This window comes from Epinephelus fuscoguttatus, linkage group LG10 (genome assembly GCF_011397635.1).
Source record: "Epinephelus fuscoguttatus linkage group LG10, E.fuscoguttatus.final_Chr_v1".
Classification (NCBI taxonomy): Eukaryota; Metazoa; Chordata; class Actinopteri; order Perciformes; family Serranidae; genus Epinephelus; species Epinephelus fuscoguttatus.
The window spans coordinates 4985280-5011562 of record NC_064761.1 but is presented as its reverse complement, the minus strand read 5'-3'; the positions used below and the strand labels follow the sequence as shown (position 1 = coordinate 5011562).

General features: G+C 39.8%; 1 protein-coding gene across 1 annotated transcript in view; it reads right to left on the bottom strand.

Annotated features, from left to right (window-relative positions):
* The window catches only part of LOC125895872 (inactive N-acetylated-alpha-linked acidic dipeptidase-like protein 2), a 791425-nt gene that overhangs the window by 592006 nt on the left and 173136 nt on the right, over positions 1–26283 (bottom strand). The window lies entirely within an intron of this gene.

The window sequence follows — 26283 nt, the reverse complement described above, 5'->3', positions numbered from 1 at the left end:
GCGCCTTTTTTTGACGCCTCTGTCATTTCACTTTTTTTTCTCCTTTGCTCATCTCTCACTGTAACTTTGCTCTATGTTTTAAGGACATGAAACTTTCACAGTTTGATTTATTTCTTATATTTCATAACATAGAGCAGTTCAGTCCTGACCAAGTAATTTGATTGGACAAGAGGCATTCCATGAGTGTATACTGTAAGTATCACTCCGCTCTACAGGTGATCCAAACTATTTATTACATTAATGGTCTGTCATTATCTAATGTTACCTTGACCTTGTTACCTTGACATAACTTTGACCAGTTCTGTGTACATGCTACTGCAGTGCAGATGACACTGACATGACTCCAACTGAATCTGTGGATGTGCTGAAAGAGGAGAAGCAACCACATCTGGTTATCTGAATAACATGAAGCTGAAGTTTATGTAATGTGAAGCCCCTTTGAATGTGTGTGTATGCGAAGGCTGGTAGGTGTGTCAGATATTTTTGAACTGATAGTGCTTGTTGGTCAGACACTATAAATTGTCATGTATGAATTCTGGGGCTGTCTCTTGAGATTAAAAGACCTTCAAATGTGCAACCTATGTGTGAGCCTCTCTTATTTTAAGTCTTGTTTATGCTATGCCATAATTGGCATTTTCAGCCATATTTGTTTGATTTAAATTTTAAACTTTGCTGTCTGTCCAGATTACACTTCACTAAATGGGACAGAAAAAGAATCGTGGTGAAAAAATAAACGCAGGGGTTTTCTGCAGGGAGTAATCTTGGAGATGACTAAAACCTTTTGTTGAAGCATAAATTAACAAGTTTAATTTCTGTTGACACTTACCAAAAGTGTTAAGTGCCCTACCATCAATCTTTACTATAGACCTAGCTTTCACAAGGTAGCTCGCTAATGTGTAAGGATGGTTATGCATGCCATGCAAAAGTTGTGTCCCATTAGTTCTGGAGCTATTTGTGTTGGTGTAGCCAAGTAAATAATAACATAAACAAATAAATCATAATCTGTTGTCACATATTACCAGGCCCAAGCAGAATCTGCAGATTTTTTTAAAATTGTTTTCAGCAGTGATCCAAAATGAAAATCTGCAGAACTCTGTGTAATGTTTGTTTTTAGCTCATAATGTGACAGACAATATCCATTTGTTTTTGAACAAAATTAACGTCACAAAATACATTAAAACCTAAAATGATCTCAAGCAGGCTAAAACAACTACCTAGTAGATTTTAGTAGAAATTTTGAATCAGAAATTTGATTTAATCATGAATACTGTAAGGAAAAAAAATAAACATTTGTTGGAAAAGTCAATCAAACAAAATGTGGGACACATGGCCATTAAAAAGAAAGGTTCAATATAGAATAGAGAGAACAAAAAAATTATTTTCCCAATCTGTTAACAGTAATTCTTATTTTTGACATTTCTTCTCACTACACTGCTAACTTTGATTTTCATGCTAACTGAATACAACACATGATTGTCATATACATGCGCAAGGAGGTGGAAAAGACAGTAACAACAAGTTTTACAAGCACCATCTATATTCCTGAAATCAGTGAAAAATATGCGGCCGCAAATTCCGTGTGGGAATTACTGTTAATAAATGGCGCTTGCAGAACTGTTGTACAAAAGCAATATCACACTGGAGGTTATGCTGTCGTACTGAATATTGTCATGCTAAGATTTGGTCACAGACACGAGGCTGCAGGCGGATATCTGATGCAGTCAATTCAGCAACAACCCAAAAATGTGTGTAAGACAAACCGAATATAATTATCTGATGATTGGACTCACTTGGCTATTTATAAAACAAAACACACAATATAATTACTCATTCTTATTTCATTTATAACGCTACAACCATTTCATTGTATATTGTATATATTTCAGATTGTCTACTTTACTATTTTATTATTTATTTTATTTTATTGTCTAATATTTTATTTTATTTTAATGTCTACTTTAATATTTTATTTTATTTATTTCATTGTCTATTTTAGTATCTTATTTATATCTTCATCTTTATCTCTTGTTTCCAGTCATGATGTATTTCTATTTCTACTTTGCACGGAGCATTGGAACAAAAACAATTTCCCCCCGGGGATTAATAAAGTATTCTGAATCTGAATCTGAATCTGAATAATAAGGTTATCATGAACATAGCATTTGTAAGCCCACAAATATATGTTTTGCATGTGCATTTTTTATCCTTAAAGGTCCGGTACACACACAGGTGTTTTTTTAGTTTCGGCCAATTGGAGCTCTGCTCAGGCTGAAGGTGGGCTCTATGCTGGGAATTATGTGAGGTCACTAGACTTTGCTAAAAGAATGACAAAACTGTAATTTCCTAAACATATATCAAGCACAGTTTATTCACACATAGATGGTCCTTAAAGGAAATCTAATCAGCCAAAGTTATTAAAATCACCTGTGTGGGTTTTAGTTGAACAAATGAGAGTTAACAGATAATTTGAGATAATATAATCATAATATGTATATAAAATAATTATGATTATATAATATAATAATTTTTACAGTATTAATTTAATCTAATCCTCAACTACTTTGTTCTGTTGTATCCTCACGATGCCTCTGCTGCCTCACTTAAGTGACAAGCTAACAGGTGTGTAATGCTGAAGGGTAGCTATCAGCCTTACCTCATCCATGATCTTTCTATCTATGCTGTTGAATCTAAAATGCTTCCACACTTTACTTCTCATATCGGGTCGGGCTTGGTCTCAGTATTTTATGTAATGATCTCCAGTGGGTCGGGTTCAGGCTTCAACTCACATGAGTTGGTCCAGTGCGGGTTGCAATTTCTTTGGCCCAATGAGAACTCTAACCCTGCCTGATACAATTGCACCAAAAGGCAAACAGCCCATTTCAAAGAAGCAAAAGCAAAGTAAAACTTGATTTAAATTGCACATTTCATTCCAGAGAAGATAGAATGTGCTTCACAAAAAGGAAGGCACATTTAAAGTACATGTGCATGCATGCTGAATGCGCTAAAAAGAGGGGTCCAGTTAAAAACATAACCACAACAAATCAAAGCTAATCAAATCTCAGGAGAAAATGAAGCATACCTAAGGCGATCTTGCAGGGTACTCCCATAGCTAAAGTCATACAAAACGAAAGCAACTTCACTAACTTTTGATTGAACAATAAACACGCTGTATTGACAATATGTCAAATTTAGTAATTCACTCTTAGGCTAACCAGAGAGGCAAGATTTACTTGGCCAAATTTGACATTTTCCATTAAAACTCTGGCCTGCATCTTTTAGGGTGAGATTACAGAATTACAGTAAATAACTGCAGAGATGAAAGAGGATATTGGTGTGACAGAGCACTTTTTCTTACAGACACCACAGAAATAAAGACAGCGCAGGTGCATTAAGATGTTATAAGTTACTGCAAATTTTATTTCATAAAGTTAGTCAACTGTGATTTTCCTCTGAACACTCGATCAGAGGACTTCACAAAACCACCCAACAGGCAAACTAGCAACAGGTGTTGTGTACAGAGTGTTTCCCTATGACGAGTGGGGTTCAGTGGTTTACCTAAGCAACTTAGAGAAGCACTGCTTCACTCAGCAGGCTGCATGTGGTAAATGTTATGTAATAGGAGGGCGCTGCAGATGGTGGAGCCGTCTGCTGTTATAACTCACTAAGTTGATAAGGACACTCAAAATCACCTGCCTTTCCTTTCACTGCCTGTTACCATAGTGATACAAGAAAATGGGGATTTGCTTGGTGTGTGAGCAAACAGGTGTGTTCATCTTTGAGAACAAGCCAGGGACAGCTCTGAAACCACTTAGACATCCTACAATCTGTAAGAAAGTGTTTCCAAACAATGTCCAGAGCAGCATTTTAGTCTTAAAAGTGTAGAAAAGTGAATTTAAAACCTTAAAAGACTAAAAAATTTCCTCAAAACCAATATTAATGTAATTCTATACAGATCATGTCAAACTAAATCTCACTTAAAAAATGTTAAATAAATACAAATTTAGGCCAACATGAGACAGTAAAGCTCTAATTTAGAAAAGAATAGTAAGTAAACTGAAAAAAATACAATAATAATACTTTTTTTTTTTTTTTTTAAATGGCCTTTTGGAAGCCAAAAATTCCGCTATGTTTACCAGCTAGTCACTAAATTTAGCTTGCTGCTGTTTAGTGCTGGAAAGGTAGTTTACCTTGGGTTTCTCAGAGCTTTTTTATTATTATTATTATTATTTTTTTTTTTTTTTTTTTACAGAAAACAGCTGGAAATTAGATTCACTGGAGCTGTGTGTGGAAAAAAAAAACAGTAAAGTTACAATAAAGCAAAACAGACATAAACAACACAACAACAACAACAATAACATGTCAGTGAAGATTCTCAGTCATCAAGGTCATGGTAATCTGAAGTGCTATATCATAGACAACTGGACTTGCTTGAGTTTTTGCAAGTTCTGAAGAACTGAAGGAGCATCTTGGGTAGGGCATTAACGACTTTGATTTTTTTCAGGTCGACTTATCTGTCAATAAAGTCGAAGTCGAGTCGACAAGTCATTTGATGACATCATCACATTGACACGGCGGAGGAAAGTGAAGCATCTCCACACATGTGATGTGTGTCTGTCAAGGCCCGAACATACTCGGGCGGAACGTATGCGGAGCGGACTGTGCAGAGGTCCGCACAGACTCAAAGTGGACATCCGCAAGCCCTGTGTGCGCAAAGCTCAGATTTTATGACCGCGTGGACTCCGCTCCACGCACCAGTGTCTGCTCGGCATGTATTTTTCACATCGCGGGGATTTTTCACAGACATTTTACAGGAAACTACAACACGGAAGTACACTCGGCTATGAAAGCCCGAATGACTGGAGTCTGCTCCGCTTATAGTACGCCTGAGTATGTTCACTTAGTCAAGGATAAACTATCAGTGTAAGCCAATCACAGGCAGCGACTGCATTCTGTACACAAGCACACAGAGAGAGAGAGAGAGAGAGAGAGAGGGAAAAAACACATGACTTGTCGATTCCTCGGCTGTTCTGTTAATGCCCTAGTCTTGGGTGTCTCACTGTGGGAATACAGGGTACTAGTGTCATTGCTATGAACCATGTTTTTAGTGAGTGTTGGCCTCCACCAGGGTTGTCCCTTGTCAGTGATTCTGTTTATTATATTTATAGACAGAATCTCAAGGTGCAGCTGGCAGAGGAAGAAGGGGTCCAGCTTTGGAACCTCACAATTGCTTATCTGTTCTTTGCAGATGATGTGGTTCAGTTGGCTGTGTGAAGTGGTTGAGTTGAGAGTCTATGGCCTCTAGTTTTCCGGCGTGGTGCAGGGTGGCGCAGGGTGGCGAACCCCGCGCAGAGCTAGTTCCGAGCAGCGCATCCCGAGGCACGCTCAGTTTGGTAGTTTGGCAGACCGAGGTGCGCTGAGATGGGTGTGACAGCACAGCAGGGGGAGGTGTCGACAGATCCAGCTTGGCGCTGTGACAGTTTCGTGCCAAAAAGGCTTCGCTGAAGGTGCGCTAAAAGCTCGCCAGCTGAAACCAGGTCTACTGTCAGCGCAGGCGGAGCGCAGCCAGTGTAAGGGAAGTTTGGCTGACCAGCGGACAGTGCGCACACGTCACCAAAACCTCACAGGCAGGTTTCCAGAATGTCAGGCACATTAACAATGCAATAAATACCCAAAAAAACACTATTCAATGCAACTATCTGCAATCAGCACATAAATGTATCTCTATATCGACTGTCCCGTCACATCTGATGTCAGATCAAAGGGGATTGGCACCGTTGTACGCTTTGGCACGCGTAATGGAAACGCAACCTGATTTGATTAACACAGCTGCAAACTAATGAGTTCACATCCCTCTCAGCCAACCACAAACAGCCACAGCATCAGATAGGGAGTATATATTCAGCATCTGTCATCTTAGAAAAGTCAAAAGAAAAGAAACAGAGTGAGACTGCGAGAGAGAAAGAGAGAGTGTGCACGCACAAGAGAAACGCATCATTGATTTACAATTGTGGTGACCTTCTCCCAGGCTACCTTTGCATCATCAGCCCATGGAGGTCTGCTCGCAGTTCCGTATATTCAGACACTGCGAGCTTGGACCTCCTGGACCAAAACATCAGTTTCCTCCGGGGACAAGTCTGGCCGTCTGACGCTGCTGCTCTCTTCTGCCATGGCGAATTGAGTAAACTCTCATTACACCTTCGCGCTGCGCATTTAAGGGCAAGGAGAGGGGCTCATTTGATTGGTGTGATGTGTGTAAAACCCACTCCACGCCTTCTCTCCTCCCTCTTTCCGACTTGTGCAGGTAGGAGGGACGGAGGTGGGAAAGAGGAGTAGCTGCGCCAGGCGCACGGTGTGCCAAACTTGCAAAATCCGCCTGGCCACACCCAGTTGGTGAAGCGCAGGTGCGCTGCGCCTCCGCCTCGCCCGGTCAGCGAAACTAGAAGCCTATACCTCCAAGTCTGAGGCCATGGGTCTCTGCCAGAACATGATGGAGTGTTACTGCCCCAAGCAAGTTCAAGTATCTCAGGGTGTGGTTCACAAGTGGGGGGTAAAATGAAGGGTGAGATGGACAGGCAGTTTGGCAAGACGTCAGCAGTTTTGCTGGCTTTGCGTTGGACTGTTGTAGTAAAACGAGGGAGCTAAGTTGAAAGGCAAAGCTCTCGATTTAATGGTACATCTACATTCCGACCCTCATTTATGGTCATGAGCTTTGGGTAGTGACTGAAAGAATGAGATTGTGGATACAACCAGCTAAAATGAGTTTCCTCCATAAGTTGGTTAGGCTTGGCCTTACATATAAGGGAGGAGCTCAGTGTAGAGTTGCTGCTCCTTCATGTTGAAAAGGGCCAGTTAAGGTAGTTCAGGCATCTGATCAGGATGCCTTCAGGCACATCCAACTGGTATGAGGCCCCAGGGTAGACCCAGAACATGCTGGAGGGATTATATATGTCATTTGGCCATGGGAACAGCTCGGGACCCCCAGGAGGAGCTGGAATGCGTTGCTTGGGAGAAGAACGTCTAGAGTACCTTGCTTAGCCTGCTGCCCCCATGACCTGGCCCTGAATAGGTACATGAAAATGGATGGAAAAAAACACAAAAGAGAGCTTGAAGACATTAAAATTCTCTGTAGAGCAACTAATAATTCTCTGTGGATTAATCACCATGATCAACATCTTTCACATGTACACATTTTTTTCCCATGTCAATGTAAAATTATTTAGAAGGGCACTTTTAATATTATTCATTGATAGTTATATTGTCATTCTCTAAAACAGAACTTACATTCTGTAACTCCTCTGACAATGTCTGTTGAGCAACAAACCTCTATAATTGAATTATTAAACAATATCTTGGCAACATGATCTAAATACTATACAGCTGAACACAGTTCACTATGTTTTAATGACTTTATTTCATTTGAAGAAACCAATGCATTCTGCTAACAGCTGTTAGGATTCAATAAAGATCACATGTGGCTGAAACCCAATAAGTAAACCTGATTGATTTACAAGGTTTTATCTCAATAGTGGGTGCTCTACATTCATTCATATCCACAATGACAGAAAAAATGAAGGCCTGTATTTGCTGAAAGATGCCTCTCACAATAACAGCATGGATAATCTACCGTAACTTCAAATGCCAATAGCGTGTTATAAAGACTCTGATGTGTCTTAATATGATTGAATTATTCTTCAAAGATCTCTTGATGCAGAACCGCAGTGGAACACACAATTACAATGCCATGCGTGAAATCTACAAGGAATGCGAGGACTGTTTTCCAGCCTTATTACAAGGAAATGCACAGATGCGATTTACTTTGTGCCCGTCTCAGCACTAAACATGCATATTTACTGGGATGTGTACATATTTTCTATATGCAATCAAGAAATGCAAGTCTTAACTGTAAATGGAATATATGGGTTGGTAAAAGGGGAGTTGATATTGTAGCAGATATTGATGGAGAACAGGGTATTTTCACTAATTTACTTAATCAATATGGGTCTTAATTTTCCTTAATATATACATCTCAGATCTGCAACGGAAGCATATGGTGTTCCTTGGGGATGCCCACTCCCCCCACACACATTACATAAATGAGACAGTATAATTAGAGATACATTACAAAAGGGATGATATATGTGCTGTATTTAGTTTTCTCATACATATATAAACCTCCTGACCAGTAGGCAGTTTGTTATTTTTTAACAGGGAGAACAGATGGTCTATTTTTCTAACTTATTTCTCCTCCAACAGTTAAAAGCTGCATAGATCTGTGTAAAAACAAGTGCACTGTATTTAGAAATGATTAAAGTACTGCAAATACCTTATATTATAAACTAATGGACCCTGTCGTTAAAACAAACCAGTTAATTAATATATTACAAGCCTTAGCTTTAAAAACCTATGGAGTGCCTTGGGACTCTCCCATAGTTCCCCTTCCCCCTGTGAAATTTATGTATGTGGCTCAGTTTGTAACTTCAATGTATGATAAGTTATCGAAACATAACCATAACCACCTATCTATGACATCGGTATGGGACAGAGATCTTAACAACCTTAGATTTGACCTGGACTAGCTTATGAGATAATGTTTTCTCCTCCTCAAAGAATCTCACTTGTGAGTTGATTCATTTTAAGTTTGTGCATAGGGTCTACTTTACACTGCAGCGTAGTTTCAGACTGAATCTTACTGATAATGATCTATGTTAAAAATGTTCATGCTCTTAACTTGGTAGCTTTTATAGTGTTATATGACCTGATGTGACATCAGCCAGAGGGACCATTCAAACATCTAGTCATAGACCATGTTGACATGATAAAATCATTACATGGAAAGCAGTACATGCTAGTGGTAACTGCCCTCAAAAGATCTAGGCTCTGAAACTGTTGTCAAAATCTAAATATGGGAAGTAAGTCCCTATTTTGGCATACCTTCAGAAACAAGCTCAGATAATGGGTCAGCATTTATACAAAAGGTAGCTGAAGGAATCCTACAACAGTTAAGAATCAAGCAGTGTTTGGGAGCTGTTTATCACCCTCAAAGTCAGGGCATGGTTTAGTGAATCAATGGGTCTCTCAGAGCTAAGCTAACACCAAGCGAAACTGGGTAGATGCTTTGCTGCTTGCACTAATGAGCTCTTCCATGCAAAAACACAGACGCATATATTCAACTTCACACGTCCTGTTACTACATCATGCAGTACCGCCGAGTTAGCAAGATGTAGTAACAGGACATGTGGAGTTGAATATATGCGTCTGTGTTTTTGCATGGAATAGCTCATTAACTCGGCTTCTTCTCCGGAGCCTTTGTGCTCCACTGTCTCACAGGTTAACATCTATCACAGCGGTGCCTGGATAGTGTGACGTGTGTGGTTGTGCTGCTGCCGTGGTCCTGCCTGATGCCTCCTGCTGCTGCTGTTATCATTAGTCATTAGTCATACTTCTACTGTTAATATACACATATGATTATTGTCACATATGTATACTATCAGACATTTAAATATACTTTCAACATATTGTACCACAATAACCAGAATTATAATTATAATATTATTATAACATCATTACTTTCATTAATGTTGTTGTAAGCTACTGCCATTACTGTCTGTCTTGCATCTCTCTCTGACTCTGCCTCTGTCTCTCTCTGTCTCATTGTGTCATACGGATTACTGTTAATTTATTATGCTGATCTGTTCTGTACAACATCTATTGCACGTCTGTCCGTCCTGGAAGAGGGATCCCTCCTCAGTTGCTCTTCCTGAGGTTTCTACCGTTTTTTTCCCCGTTAAAGGGTTTTTTCTGGGGAGTTTTTCCTTATGCGCTGTGAGGGTCCTAAGGACACAAGGGTGTCGTATGCTGTAAAGCCCTGTGAGGCAAATTGTGATTTGTGATATTGGGCTTTACAAATACAATTGATTGATTGATTGATGACATTGCAAATGCGGACTAACAGGCAGATGCGTGCCAGCACCTCATTTAAGGGGGCCCTATAAGGGACCTCCACTTAAGCAACTGCAAATGGAGTTTAGAGAATATATGAACCAACTAACTGCTAATGAAAAGAACAGGGTTCCAGACTCCAGCATTGGCAACAGAGAACTGTCAAGGTCTTCCGGTGAAAGTGGAACGAGCCAAGGCGAGAGGGTTCATACAAGGTGATCTGGGCGACGCCAACTGTGGTCCAGGTGGAAGGGTGTTCAACACTGTACCATGTGAACCACTGAACTAAGGCTTGACAAGCAGGCCAGGATGTTGATGCAACAGAAAAAAGCAATATCTCTGACTCACAGACTGAAACTAATGCACTTTCTGATCTGGAATCTGGGAAGTCAAGCACAGGAGAGACAAATGCTTCCGAGGCTTGTGCTGACACCAAAGGACCTGAAAGTAGTCACTCAGACACTGACTCAGCTACAACAAAGGGAAGCTAAGAGACATGAATCAGATGAGTATGACACAACTACATATTCACCAAACATGACTCTTAAGCCAAATTCCAACCCATGACTTAAAAAAAGGAAAGATAAAAGAACTCCTAGCTTTAAACTTAATCAAGAAGGGTAACAACACCTCTACTTTGATCAACTTTTCACCTGGAGATGCACAAAGTAAGTGGTCAAGTGTGGCATTGTACAAATGGGAGGCTGATTTACCAGCCCAGCAAATAAGACTAGGAGAAAAACAGCGTATAATCGTAGAAGAGGTAGTTTACACAGTGTTATGTGGGATTACCACACCATACCATACTGTACCACACCAAACTATACATATTTTTTGGGACTGTGTTACTATGAAATCATTCTGGGCTCATGTTGTTGACAACTCTTCCACTGTACCCAGCTTTCTGGTTTTTTTGTATGTAGTGAAACGAATAATCCTTGCTGCTTCGACAGTTGCAAAGAAGACAATTCTTAAAAGTTGGTTCAAACCAAGCATTCTTCCGAACAGAGTCTGGACTGTAATGTTTTACGATATTTGTCTTCCAGAAAAATATACAGCCAAGGTTAATGGTCCAAAACCTGAGACATTATCCACCTGGTCCCATGCCATTGCCCAAATCAATAGGCTGTTCTAACATAAAGCTCTCAATCTCATTTCTACGTTCTCTCCTCTTTTTCTTTTTTTTTCCATTAAAAGACCTAGTTCAGCAGAATTTTGAAAATCTATAAATTAGGGCTGGATGATGGTTCATTGTTTCTTCAGTGTAGTATAAAGACAATGGTTGGTCATAATATAATGAGTGTAATAAGCACATTTTAATTTATTGCATTTATATACCTTGTTGGCAAGGTGAAGTCCCAGGCCATCCATCCCTAATGTAATGTAATGTAATGTAATGTAATGTAAGTAAAATTCCCTGAAAGGTCTCAAATTAAGTTGTTTTTAACGGCACCTTGTTTGTCCCACAATTTCTCATCTGCACACTTCCCAAACAAACAAAAAAAACCTCTCTGTTGCTTTTTGGTTTGCATTTTGACCTGCTGGGTTGTGCATTGCTATGTATTGTTATTAATAAAAATATTTCTTTTTTTTTTCCTTCTTCTTTTTTTGGGTCATTTTTTACCTCTGTACTTTGCTGTGTAGGCTACTGTTAAAACAAAAAAAATGAATATAGTGCCAATTAATATAGCCAATATGCCTCTCCATAATCCACCTGCCATCAGGTTTTGTTCCATTTACCGCACAGCATCATACCAAAAGCTGATCTTTTTGCCTGCCAGATTTAGGGATTTTTGATTTGGTCATTTTTCCTTGATATCTGTTGTACAGTATTCAACTGTTTTTTTCTTTGTCTGTTTTAATTGTGTTTATTGTTTTTATTTCCTACTTTGTTGACCTGTAACCTTCACACAAAGTTAATACGGTTCAAAGTCCAGTCCAGAACGACATGAATAAAAGTTTTCTGGCTGTGTTGTCATTAAACACACATTTAATCTTCATAATAATGTTGTATCTATACTTCACATACAGTGAAGCAGCAACACTGTATTTTTATTAGTCTCTGAAATGTGCTGTTGCACATTTGATGACATAACAAGAATTCTCTAGAGTGGCTGCAATCAGATTGAATGGCCTTTTCTAGTTCTAAATTTAATAACACAAAAACAGTACTATTATGTCAAGCATTTTATGAGAAGAAGAATAAACCATGGGTTGATTTTGAAAGACAGCGATGGGGGTAAAGTCAAACCTAAAACCTGCCATGTTTAACTTTCTTGATAAGAGGTTTGGCATGGAATTTACACAGAAAGATTTCTAACAGAAATACAAAATCAACAATGACTTTCTTGTTTCTTATCAAGATAGAAATTTAAGTATGCTTGGTAATATTCTCAACTCATAATAAGTATTACAGAGGTGTTAGCAAGTGAGCCTGTCTGTCTCTAGTGTATGATGAGCAAGGACTTGTTCAGAGGAGCCAAAGCCCGCAGCAAATCCTCTGTCTAATTCTCTGGCCAGCATGAAGTCTATTCCCTCCAGCCTTCCCCTGGCCCTCTGGGGGGGATCTGGATCAGCATCTAATGAACTGCCTTCAATTACCCCTTCTTCCACTATTTGCCCTCTACAGCTAACTGGAGAACACAATCAAGTACCTCTGTCTTCCATTTCCTGTGGACCCTCGGGCCCTTGGAAGGTTTCGCTGAGGTTACCATGGGCACACAAAGCTCAGGAGAGCTTTCCAGGGACACAGCAGCCCTCCCAAAAAAAAAAAAAAAAAGATCATGAAGCCACTCTCTCTTTAGACTTAACAGGCTTAGATTATTTTCTGTCAGGTCTGATCTCTCCAAATTTTGGAACATGAGCATGATTTCTGAAAAATGCTAATAATGTGCTTCACGCACAAATAGTGAGAAATTGCAATTTCCCACCATGAAAGGATTACGTCAAGGAGACATGACCAGCAACAGGCAGCAGTTTGACATTGACATAGCACAGTACAGAATTAAATGTGAAGAAGCTGAAGTTTTTTTTTTCCTCCCTGGGTCTTATTTAACCATCACTACATCACACCATATCCTTTACCCATAGGTGCAAATTTTGTAGGCACTTGGGCACCCATGGGTAGCACCCACAAGGATATCATACTATGGGGGAAATTTCAAGTAGACAAAGAGTTGAATGTACATGATGTCAAAGCAGCAACTGTTAGGGTTGGGTCGGTTCTTGGTAATACCAATTTGGTTCGGTACTCCGTCTTGGACTGTTTTTTTTTTTTTTTTTTTTTTTTTTGAGACCGACCGGACGGCATATGTCATACTTGGGCGGAACGTATGCGAAGCGGACTCTGCGGAGTTCCACCCGGACTAAAAGCAGACGTCCGCAAGCCCTGTGCGTGCAAAGCTCAGATTTTGCGAACGGGCAGACTCTGCTCCGCGCACCAGTGTCACACAAAAGACTGCTTGGCATGTATTTTTCACATCGCGGGGATTTTTCACAGACATTTTTACAGGAAAGTGCGCTCGACTATGGAAGCCTGAATGACTGTGGACATTCCTCGCGGAGTCCACTCCGCTTATAGTACGCCCGAGTCTGTGAACACCTGTGTCTGCCTCTTCGCCAAGCGCACAGCGAGCAGGAGAGAGATGGGGGTCGGGCGGGGACCGAGCTAGGGGGTGTACTGTAGCCTGGAGTTTGTTTAACAGTGACGGGGAGTCGGCAGACAATTTAGTCTCGAAGAAATCTTCAACCCTTGTTTGCACTGATTGAGTAAGCTAAACCTGCAAATTTATTTGTAAGGAATAAAAGAAACAATGTGTTACTGTCACTATGTTGTCCTATGGTCGTTTTTTATTTTAAATGACTCAATTGCGCCCCCAAGTGGCGAAAATCCAGTATTACCGACTTGATGCAGTTTTTCACAAAAACCGGACCGTTTTTTTTTTTTTTTCTCATACCAACCCAACCCTAGCAACTATTAAATGTGCTCTTTTCTGAATTGCATTACTTTATTGCTTGTTTAAATAACATCTAGTGTACCACCATGAACAAGTCAGTTGAGGTGTTTTAAATTAAAACTTTGGTCTGTGCTACAATATGATTTCAAAATGTTTTACTTTTTTTTTGCAGTGCAGCCATTGTTGTGTCCTTGGGGACATTATCTGTGGTCAGCTAACCCTTGAAACTCTGGGGAGCTCTCAGTCCATCATGCAGCTGTCCCCTGTAGAGGTTAGATAACGGATGATTTCATAACCTCACATAGTCTTCATATAATGTGGTAAATCTTAACCCTTGCAGAATCTTGATTAGTCGGTCTGCTTGGTTTCACACTGCTGAAGATGTGACCTTGCTTGTCACGGCTGTTATAAAATGGTTAAGCAGTTATTTTTCTGCACATTGTGACAGGCCCACATTGCCTGTCCCCTCTCAAATCCATTTGTTCTCACAGAATGTAATTATTGCTGCATCTCAGAAATCAATTCTCCATACCTTAGGTTAGACATGACACACGTATGCACACATGCTCTCACACACACACGACAATGATGTGCCCCAAGCGACGAGCAAAACCAAGTACAACTACTAGGGTGATCATTTCTGTGTTTGTGGTTACAAACAGCTAAAAAATATGCTTCATATTAATGTTTTCATATGTGTGTAATGTATTGCAGAAGTCTTTCGGGAATTTGGATAAAGCCAGATTGGTCTGTACAGGTGTTTTTAGTGCTTGATGTTTTTTATTTATTTCTCTTTTTTTAACATTGTAAAATCTCTTTCAACACAGTAAATGAGTTAACATTTTTCACTAACTAAGGAAACCTTTTAAGGGATTGTGGGCGACTGTGTAAATCCCTTAGCTAAGGAGTAATTAAGCCTTGAGTGTCATGAGCCATGTTTCCATCAGCCTGTTTAGATGCACATCTAGAAGTATCGCATCGGAAAATTATGATGGAAACGCCAAAATTCAAATTAAAATCCCCTGCTTCGCACAAACTAAAATACGCTCGCTTTAGCCGGGTTTTGGTTGATTTGAAAAAATGTTGATTCGCAAAACGGTGGATGGAAACAGTTATGTTCGAATTAAGTCTGATGTAGCGCACTCTCCATGGTGATATCCACACTCCGGGTCGGGAAGACGGTAATGCATTTACAAGCTGGTTGCCAACCGCCAGAAAACGTAGAAGAAGAAGAATGCGAGACTTGTTTTGTTTCCGGTTCTGCGGAAAACTCGTGCGAGTTTGTAGTTTTCACCAAAGTCCGTACATTTAATAGAAACACACAGGATTCGTATTTCTTTTAATACGCATTTCCCAATGATTCGACTCACTTTTGGATGGAAACATAGCTATACTTAAGGAAAAATGTGATTTGTGCAACCAATCCCAGACATTCAGGAGTCTTTGCCCAAGAGCTGAATTATCTGCAAAGGTCTCTCTCTCTCAAAAACAAACAGATCAGGGGATTTAAATAGGTAACAACACTGAATGAAGCATTTTCACATTAAAGGGGAAAAAAGTGTTTTTTTTCACAGAAGGGTTTCTAACTAGAACTAGGACCAATGTTTGGTTTGCCCATTCTGGGGTGCTGTAGAAACATGGCGGTGCAAGATGGCAATCTCCATAGACAAAGGCCTGCTCTTGCAGATATACAGGACTCATTCCAATATATGGCAGAAGTGGAGGATCCCACACACTGGACCTTTAAGGCTCAGGAACAGTTTCCTTTAGGGTTAAATATAATCAACACTAAATGGTAGTAGAAGACAGGCCAAATTGTAGTCACTTGTTTTTTTTTTTCTTTTTTACATCCAACCGTCATTGTCTTCATTTTTGCCACCTAAAATGCAACACCTGGCTAAAACGCAGTGATTTGCTGGCCTCTCTGATTGAAAGTTGGGGTTTAGTTAGGAGTGGTCAGAAGTGTGCTCTGTTGAGCCTGTAACCACAGCCAATAGTGATGTGACAGGGTCCTTAAGTCCACTTTTACTTCAGGTGAACAGTTAAACCACTGAGGGGAAGCAAAACTAAGGTTTTCAGGTGGTGTTAAGACGATGATCACAGTTTCCAAGTATATATTTTAAGTATATTTTCCTGTTAACACAGATATTCTGCTCTGCTAGTTCCTCTCTCCCCTCCAACCTCACCCTCTTCCTTCATTAGCATATAAGGTATTGCAATTGTTAAAGCACAAAGAAATTAAACATCTCATTTTGGGTTATTCAATGGAATTAATTTTTTTGAGGAACATCAGTTATTAATGTGCTAATTTAATCCTGTCATTTATAAGATTATTCAATATATTTATTTTGAATGGCATAGTAAGACAGACAAAGACACTCGCAGAGAGAGAGAGACAGAGGAAGTGAAGTGGAAAATGCAGTGTCAGCCCAGCAGTGTTTCTATCAGCCCATCTGCGGACTTGTCTCGAGAACGGATAGCTTGATAATAAACTAATTATGATACAGTCAGACATGTCAAAAGCTATGCACTTGACACCTGGTTGAATCGCAACTCGAAGATCTTCCAGTGTACCCCCATTTGCAAAGAAGATCCAAGATTTGTTCATGTCGTATGTATTCATATAGAAAACAGTGAAACCCATCTGAACAATACCAAACTGAACATTTATTAAACACAATCTGCTTAACCTTTTTTCTCATCATCCTGTTTTGGGTCTTCCAGCTGATGTGAAACTTAGTGGAAATGGCATGCAGCAGAACTTAGCAGGGCAATAGATTAGTGGTTTTGTTTGACATCATTCCATAGTCTAGTCAGTATGATTAGTGGTTTAAGCCCACATCTTTCAAAGCAGACTGAACGTAATTAGAGATGGTTGTACAAAATGTAGACAAGATTAATGGATCCTCTATTTCAGCAATATGTATATGTCTCTTTCTCTTTTATTATTCCACCATGCTGAATACATCTTTGCTGCCTGCTGCATTCAAATTTACTGTCTTCTTTTGGTGATCTGTTGTTTTATATGCGGTCAGTTGTCATTAGTCAGTGTAGTGTCAGAGATGCCATGTGGGGAAATTCTACAGAAACTTGTCTGATCACCTCTCTTTACTTTGTGAGGCTAACTCAAGCCACATGTTGATTCATTTCAAGAGAAGCAAATACATATTTGACTCAGTTTCTCTTACATCAGTGTTTGCTAAAATGGCAGACAATACAATACACTCAAAATACAAGCAAAATCTTTTTGATTGGTGCTGGGCATAAAGTGCATTGCTTGTCCAGTAAAGCCCTTTTTACACAAAGATCACTGCATAGGGCTGCCAATAAGTACCTTCTTTATGTTGCCTATGCATTTTTACACAGAGCCAAACAACAGTGGCATCATGACGCATGCCAGTATCGTGGAAGCACAAGAGGTGTGATAATCATGACATGACAAGTTACACAGCAGCATCGGCCTTTAGTGTGACGTAACATATGCATCAGCAGCGCTTTCTCAACAGTAACAATGCCATTAACATAGCGATAACAATAATTTACCATCCCTGTTATATGGCAGCTGATCTTGTCCTCTGCTTGGAGGCTAAGGATCTCCTGGACCTCAATGTTTTACCACTTTGCAGACATTTTTCGGCCACTGTTCTTCTTATTTGAGTCAACCGCCATTAGTTAATTTTTTAAGTAGTGATGAGTTGCACACATTGTTGTCAAAATCAATCAATCAATCAATCAGTCAATTTTATTTATAAAGCCCAATATCACAAATTGCAATTTGCCTCACAGGGCTTTAAAGCATACGGCATACCTCTGTCCTTATGACCCTCACAGCGGATAAGGAAAAACTCCCCCTCTTGCCAGCTGTCCCTTCTATACAGAGGTCATGCAGTACTGTTACTGCCTCCGATGTCAGTTTAAAGGCTAAGCAATCAAATTGTGATTCTATGTGAATTTCCTAGTTGATTGCAAAACACTTCAGTTAAGTGGTAATTTGTAAATCAGAATGCTCTCCCTCAGCATAGATGTATGATAAGAACTGAATACCTGACTCCAAGAGTATTGTTTGTATCCTTAAGCTTTAACAAATGTGTCCAATACATTTCCTTTCTCATGAGACATTTGCGAAGACAAAGATTTTTTAAGTGATTTAAATTCTGCATTGAGTACATCCAGAGTTACTTGCAGTCTTCTTCAATGCCTTTCTTGGTGCATTACAGCATTAATTGGTCACATTACCTTTACCTGTTGATCAGTGGATAGTGTGACACTATTGGTAAAACTGTGTTTCAGGCAACCCATGTGTACAACATTGCCTGCCATTTGTATGCTGATGACATTCAGTTGTATTTTTCATTTAAAACTAATACGCCTTCTTTCTAACTTTCTGTATTGAACTATTGTTTAAATGCAAATGGGAGCTACATGGCAAATAATTATCTGCAGCTAAATGCTGAAAGGTCTTGATTTTGCCCCATTAAGTTCAGTCAGCAATCTTGCAGAACAATGGTGCACTATGTTCATCTTCTTGGTCTGATCCCCATAATCGTGGTGTTATTTTTGACCAGTCCATGAGCTGTGATGCTTACATTAGGACACTGCCTTGATTGTGCTTGTTTCACCTGAGTCTAGACTTAGGTCTGTTGTATCAAGCAATGAAATGGAGCTGCTAATACATGTTTTTGTCTCTTCACATTTGGACTTCTGTAACTCTCTTTTTACCTGCCTTCTTAAATCTTCCAGTGTAGTTTCTACCTGTGTTGTGGAAGTTACTCTCAAAATGTAATACATTACATATTATGGGTTACCTTAAATTAAAAGTAAAAAATTACTTTGTAATATTACTAGTTCTGTGTAAAGTAATGCATTATGTATTAAACTATTTATTAGACTTGCATTACTTTCACCAAAATGACCTCAGAAGTACAACAAGCCATTATGGATTGTTTCACAGCGGGTAATCAAAGCACAGAAGCTCCGGTTTATTACAGTTCTGTTCAAATCCAGTGCTGAGCAGGTCTGACCCATTCATACATTCACATACAGTGGTTACCACTTTGAATTAAAATCCCCTGCTTATATTAATATGAGCTTAATTATATAGAACAATTAAATAGGCTAAACCTTTTAAAATAAACAAAAATCCATATACACAGGTACAGGCAGCCAGACAAAGGATCAAAGTCTGATCAACAATGAGATAGAGATGAATAATAATGAATAATATTTGGCCTATAATATAAAATGCAATAAACAAATGCTGAGGTTAGCACAGCAAATGCATTGGCGTATGTGTCAGTCATAATGACAAGCGCAAACTGGATGCACTAGAGCTGAAAACCCACCTGCCGGTTTCTGGTGTGCATGCTGGATGGAAAAACATCTAGCATACTAACGGACATTTGATGGCATCACCCTGATGTGTCTGTCACTCGGACAAGTTAAAAACACACCAGAGCCCGTCTCCTTAGCCCCGCTGCTTTCAAGCAGCCTTAGGATACAAAAGCTGCATCACCCAGATGTGCTGATCACTGGCACCCTTCTATAGTGTTATCTGTAATGACATGAAGACACAAAAACCTTCAAGGGGTATTTTTTAAAAAGCAGCTAAAATCCCATCTGTTCAGCAGGCATTTAGGTAGCATGGGGTATTTTAGGTTTTATACTGGTGTCTTGTGTCTGTTCTCATATTTTATCTGGTGTTTTATCTTTGTTTTATTTATCTAAATGTATTAGACTTTATTTCTTTTACGATGAAGCACTTTTTGACTGGTATCTATGAAAGGGAAAGGTGCCATATAAATACACTTTGTTTGCTTAACTCTGCAGGGAAACATTTAATATACTGCTAATTCAAAGTAATGATTTACTGATGCTCTTATTCACATCACTTTGCATAGGCAAATTACATGGCAGCTTGTATTGTCAAGCAACCACAGGAAATTCATTGTTTATCACAAACTGCTACTGTTTGCTACGTCATGTGCACAACTTGCTTTTCACACAAATGTTCTTTTTTTTCCAGTGCATTTTTCCCCAGCAGATCAGTTGTGAATATTGCAGGGATGAATTGTCAAGAAGAAACAGCAGTTATGCACTGGTTAGATGAAGCGCTACATGCAACAGGGTCTTAGTGTGGTTTGTAGGAACAAGCTCACCTCGGTTAAGATTTCATGCTGAGTTTTAGCAATGCCTGTGTCTCGACACAACAGGAAATAATAGTGGTCAAATGTACTTCATAAAATAACAAGCCAAATGCAAGTATGTGAAGAATGCAGCTGTTTGTTTATGCATAAAGTTGAGTATGGAGGTGTTCTCAGTGATAGGCACGACCACATTACTCATTTTTCCCACATTATCTTTCCTTCCTCTATTACAGGAAGTAGTTTTCAAACACAGTTGTCGGCAGCAGTGCTCGGCATGCCTCCAAGGCCTCTTCTCACCATCGAGTTTGTCTTAATCCTGTGGATTCCGGTGTAATGGCGATGAAGCACCTCTCTGCAGCGGGTGAGATCCTGTGTTTGCCGATCTGTTTTCCCCACAGGGTCCCTCAGCAGAGCTCATTTAGCAGCCTGATGCTTTGTAATTAAGAGTAGCGCTGGATAGAATTACCGGTGCCCAGTTAGTTCCTGCATTCTGTTTTCTATTGGAGAGACTGCTAATGAGTCAATTAGTCTCCTGTGAGGGACAGGGTGGGGTGAGGTGGGGTGGGTAAGAATACGCCAGATGTTTATTGACATGGAGTGAAGTGGGTGTTTGCATGTATGCATGTCTGTGTGTGTTTGGGCAGATGCATATGCAGTCCCTGTCACACTTAAATTTAGCAGCTTAATTAGCCTGTTACAGTTGCCATAGCCTATCCAGCAGCACTTGGATAGAATGAGACAGAACCTCTCAGTACCTTCATGTGACAGGAAAAAAAGGAGAAACAAAAAATTTAATTTAATCTTAAAGCTGTATTAATTGAAATTTGGCCACACTGGGAGAGCTCAAGTGACATTGCTACTGTATAGTAATAAACATCAGGTCAGGGTTCTACATAGAAATAAGGAGAACAAAGGCGGCATCTAAAGATACGTTACATTACTTTTAAGGGTCATGTGAAATGTTTTAATGTTTAATTTTTTCTTCCTTTATTTTACGTGTGTCAGTGTAACTGAAATTAGCTAAAGGTCAAGTGTCTGAACCCACTGGCCACTCGCGGGCAGTGAAAAGAGGCTTGGCATACCAACACAACAGTACTTTATCCTGTTCAAACAATACTCACAAATTGGATTAATTTTTATGAAAAACCCCTGTTAATATTTTGATTGGTGGACCCTTATGGGCAAAAGGAATATGATTAACTTACCGGGTAGTTAAAGAATGGACACATTCGGGTTGGAGATGGGAAGTCACCACTTTTTTTTTCACATCTCAGGTTTACCATGCCGCTAAATCTAAATGAATTATTCTTTGGTGCTCATGGTTTCAGTAAAGTGAACTGAACGATTGAATTGTGGAAAATCCAAACATGCTAACGATGTTATTGACAAAAGTTTAAGATTTATGTTTATATGTAAGATCAAAGCAGCTAACTAACGTTAGCTCAAGCTGGTAGCCAACAGCCTGGTTTTATACATCAGAGGAACTTCTATAAACATGAACTGCTTGGCAACCAGACCAGTCTCAGCCACACTGAGCTATTTAAAGGCACTGGGTGTTTAATTGGGACGAGCCTTTAAATTAACCTTTTGCTAAGCCCCACCTCTTTTTTATGGTCTGACAGGCTGTCTCAGTAAGCATGGAGCCCACACTGTAACTAAGTGCACTCCCTAAAGAAATATTATATTTTTGAAAAAGTGATTCCAGAGAGAAGCAGACAGAGGGATCTACAAAATGCACTTGAATGATATATCCATGTGATGATGATGTCAAACTGACTCAGCAGAAAAAACAGGTTAAAAAGACAAAGATAGTTAGAAGCTAAAGCCGAACAATAGGCTACAGGATACAGTGTAAAAGTGAACCACCCCATCACTGGTGATTGCAACAGACAGTAATAAAAGCTGTTGTCTTGTATGTTTTTCCTCTGAAAATATTAACCTTATAGTCGGACATGAATTTTTTGAGCCTGTGTAGTTGAGGGGACAGGTCTGCTCTGCAGCAGCAAACTGATATGATGCTAATTTACATTTAAACCATGAACATGAATTACAGATCACATGTAAAGCATTATAATAAATTAATATATCATAATTAAAACAATTGGAGACTGACAACAAACTTGTACATAAGTCTGATGATATTTTAAGAAACCGATATTGTATCAGACATGATGTAAGTGTTTCTGTGACTTCCTGTACGGGCTGAAGGCTGCGGAAAACTGTCCAACCTGACAGCAGCTTTTTGTCACCGCCCCCTGCTGCAGCTGCCTGCTCTCAACTACTTTCTACTTTTCGAGCGAGCCTACTGATGGGCAATACATTCATACAGAACCAACATCCTGCGCCGGTATGTCAGCGGTGACTGCAGCGCGTTACGTCATTGCATGCACAGCGGCTTTATGACTGGAGTCTAATTCATGCCATGATAGGACTCTCTTGCCGCTGGTTGCATACATCAATTTATGTGAGCACAATGTGCAGAAACACGCACCTGGTTCCCTTAATTTTTTGCACCAGCTCCCAAAATGCTTTCCGTCTATGTCTATCTCTTCTACCCACGCCCAACGCCATTTATTTTTGAGTCCTTTATCGACTATCTGGACGTTTTCCCCAGGTTTCATTAACTTATTTTCCATCTTGATGAGAATGTCTACGGCATGGGCTGCACAGTCTGAAGTTGGCTCTGAATCGGCACGGTGCCGGATTCCCATCACCCCTGATCGCAGTGTGTGCAGATGAGTGGTGTTTGGCTTCGCCTCTGTGCTGCTGCCAGTACCCAGACGTCCGCCTCTGGATGGACAGGGATCTCTGGGATAAGTCAAACAACATCAATCTGCGCACAATGCCATGACATACTGTTGGCTGAATATCAGCAAACTTTCCCTGCTACCCTTTACTGGTTCCTGTACAGCAGGGTAGGTCTTTTTTCTGTATTATAATCATTAAAAAGCAAAAGCAGCATCTGTATCCACCTTATTTTCAAAATAAATAGTGATCAACTTCCGTTTTTTTTTGTGTGTGACTTCCGGTCAGCTGCTTTCCCTCATGCTTTCCTTTACCGGAACTAACATGCAAGCTATTTTTTTTCAGTTTTCAGTTGTTTATGTTAGTCAATCAGTTAGTTAGTTAGTTAGTTAGTTAGTCTATGTATTTTATATAGATAACTGTGCCCACGTTTATGTTATAACAGAAATTTATTCCCTCTAAACGAGAATAAATCGCACGTCAATCATAAACTATGAGCCAAAAAAGCACAATCTATCCCGAGTGAGACAAACTGCTTGATCCCCGTCTCCAGTGTACCAGCAGAGAACCTGCAGAACCGAATCAGCGAAAAAACTCACCAGGCTAAGCCTCTCTACCTGAGCAGCTGAAGCTGCGGCTCACACCCTCAACACACAGACGGTGCTTCTGCATGCCAGCCAAATGTGTGCGCAACTGTGAGAAATAAATATGTGAGGTGTACGCTGCTTTTCTATCTTTTTTTCCCCTTTTTGTCAGCGACATACACTCCTAACACAGGACAGGTTGTTTTTATTGACTGAGTTGATTATTAAGCCATAGTGATGCGCGGATCGGACCTGATAGCACCTGAATCAGCATGTACGCATCAACCATCCAGCCGTTACAACATGATTGAGCTAGCAAAGCAGTTTTGTGTTGCTATGTGTGGTATGTATTCAGTTGTGGGAAATCACAATGTCTAGAAAGCAGGGTCCATGTCATTGGTTGGACTGCCCATTGGTTGGACATCCCATTAGTCCGACTGTCCGCGGTGCTGAGCGGCTCGCAGCGGGCGTATGGTGCGCCGCGACCGGCTTGAGGTGGAGCAGGCTCACGGCTTATGAGTTTGTCACTTTCTTTTTCATTTTAACCCACACCATGATCTTTTTCTGACCCTAACCAAGTGGTTTTTGTGCCTAAACCTAACCAGACCTTAACCACAGGGCATCATGGTGATTTCAGAACGGACTTCGGAACAATGGGCTGTCGAACCAACAGGCAGTTCCCAGAAAGCATCAGTGGCTGCAGCTGACAGGGACGGCTAACAGCAGCAGCAAAGCTAAAATCAGGACGTCATCTGTTAAAAGCCTCCCGTTGTCAGATACGACATGAAACTACTCCAGTTAGCTCAAACATGTTGTAACTAAGACATCTGCTGGAAAAAATGTTTTTTTGACGGACCGTTTATTGAGTTATTGAGTTACAGACACCGCTAACGGCTAACGGCTAACAGCTAACGGTTAGCCCAGCTAATCTACGATAACCATGTTATTAATTACAAACAAAACGTGCACACAGAAATAGTAAGGTTTGTTCGATCATTGTGTTTATAGACTTTACAAACATCAGATTAGTCTAAACGGTGATATAGTGACGTGAAAAATGTGATATATATATATAGCTAAACTCAACAAGGTAAACAGCAAGGCGATTCCCATTTACACAGTGCTCAAGAGTGCGACACCGGAAGTGTCGCACAAAAAAACGGAAGCTGGCTGCGTTCTGTTTAGCCTCCGTGTTTCCGTGAAAAATAAGGTGAGTACATTCAGGAGGCTATACCCTCAGCTAGCTAGCAAATCCTACACTTTTCAGGGTTTGATTTTGGTTTTGGAACAGGGAAGAAACATATATCTTTTTCCAACCTCTCCAGATAACAAGTATCGTTAATACACGAGGTGCACCAGGTGCAACATTTAGCTTGAAATCAACAAAACCAGCCTGGAAATCAAGGAAATCTGAAACGACTGCATGAGAGTTAATGGAGCTGTGTAGGATATAGTGGCATAGAGGTGAGCTTGCAAAGCTGAAACTTCTCCCATGTGCCACGTGTGCAACTACAGTGGCTGTTGCCCTGTCTAGAGGCAGCGGCAGACTCTATAGAAAAGGACCCGCACCGTATGAAGTTAAATATCTAATTTTCTCATTTTAAGGTAATAAAAAACGGATTCTTATTTTCAGGTGATTATACACTTATTAAAAACATAGCAATGAAAATGATATTCCAATCTCCAATATTTCTGCCAACAAGTGTCCCTAACTCTTATGTAACCATAATTACTGCACTCATTATATTTTTGGGTTAGTTTTATTACTTAAGTTACTGTTTTATTTGTCAATAGGTACATTATTTATGTTTAAATGGTAACAGATTCAGCATTATTGAGTTACTGGTAAATTATTATTTCATTGTCATTTATAATACTTTGTATATTGTTTCATTTATATTTTCATGTGTGGTTTTTAAGTTGAGTCACTGTGTTCCCTTGGTAATGAGCTAATTCCTACCTTTCCTTGTTTTGTGGGGACAGGTATGAGTGATACACAAGCAATCACTGGCTGCTTTTTTAAATATTTAGCATCATATTTTTTTCTAAACAAAGAAAAGCTCATTTTAGCCCTGAAGTGGTTCAGAATTTGTCATTTTACCAACAAAGTTAACTTCAATTTTTTTATTTATATTATTCGATTGTAACAGCGGATTTATGTTCTCATCATAAACAGACAACATATCACATCATTTACATGTATTTCCTATGTATTTTCTTAGTATACAGAAATATAGAAAGTACCACAGATCGTATAATCTGATACAGGTACAGATCAGTGCTGAATACTACAAAGACTGACACTAAAAACATTCACAGATCTAAAAGTATGAATGCATGTATTCAAATACATGACTTACACACTCTTATACGTCTTAAACAAAAGTTCCCCAATTGGGGGACTGAGAGACTGAGAGCGACTTTGCAAGCGCAGTGTGTAACAATACACTGATCCCGAAGAATGTAGTGATGTTGCACATCAACTTTAACAGCAGAACCTGGGCTACAAGGCTGTAAAAACCCTTTTTACATGCCCCAAACACAGCTCAAACAACAACTAAATAAACAACAACAACAACAACTAACTCCAACAACTCCATACAGCACCGATATCCCGCCCCACTCGGTATATTTCGGGCTCTAACTCAACCACACGTTATTCAAAACAAATGGCGTTCATCTCAAATGAAAGCAGAGACCCTGCTGTTTCCACACGTATGCACCAAAGCACTCTACGCCAAAGCATCAGAGAGCTCGAGGCCAAAGAAGAACAACAACAGAAATCTTTTCACCAAAATATATTTGTAATATCTCTCTTACCTTGCCTTACCTTATTTTCGCTGTGTCAATCACGCTTCATTCATGTATTACCGGATGTGGTCTGTCATTCAAATGAATCCGGGTGGAAAAAAAGGT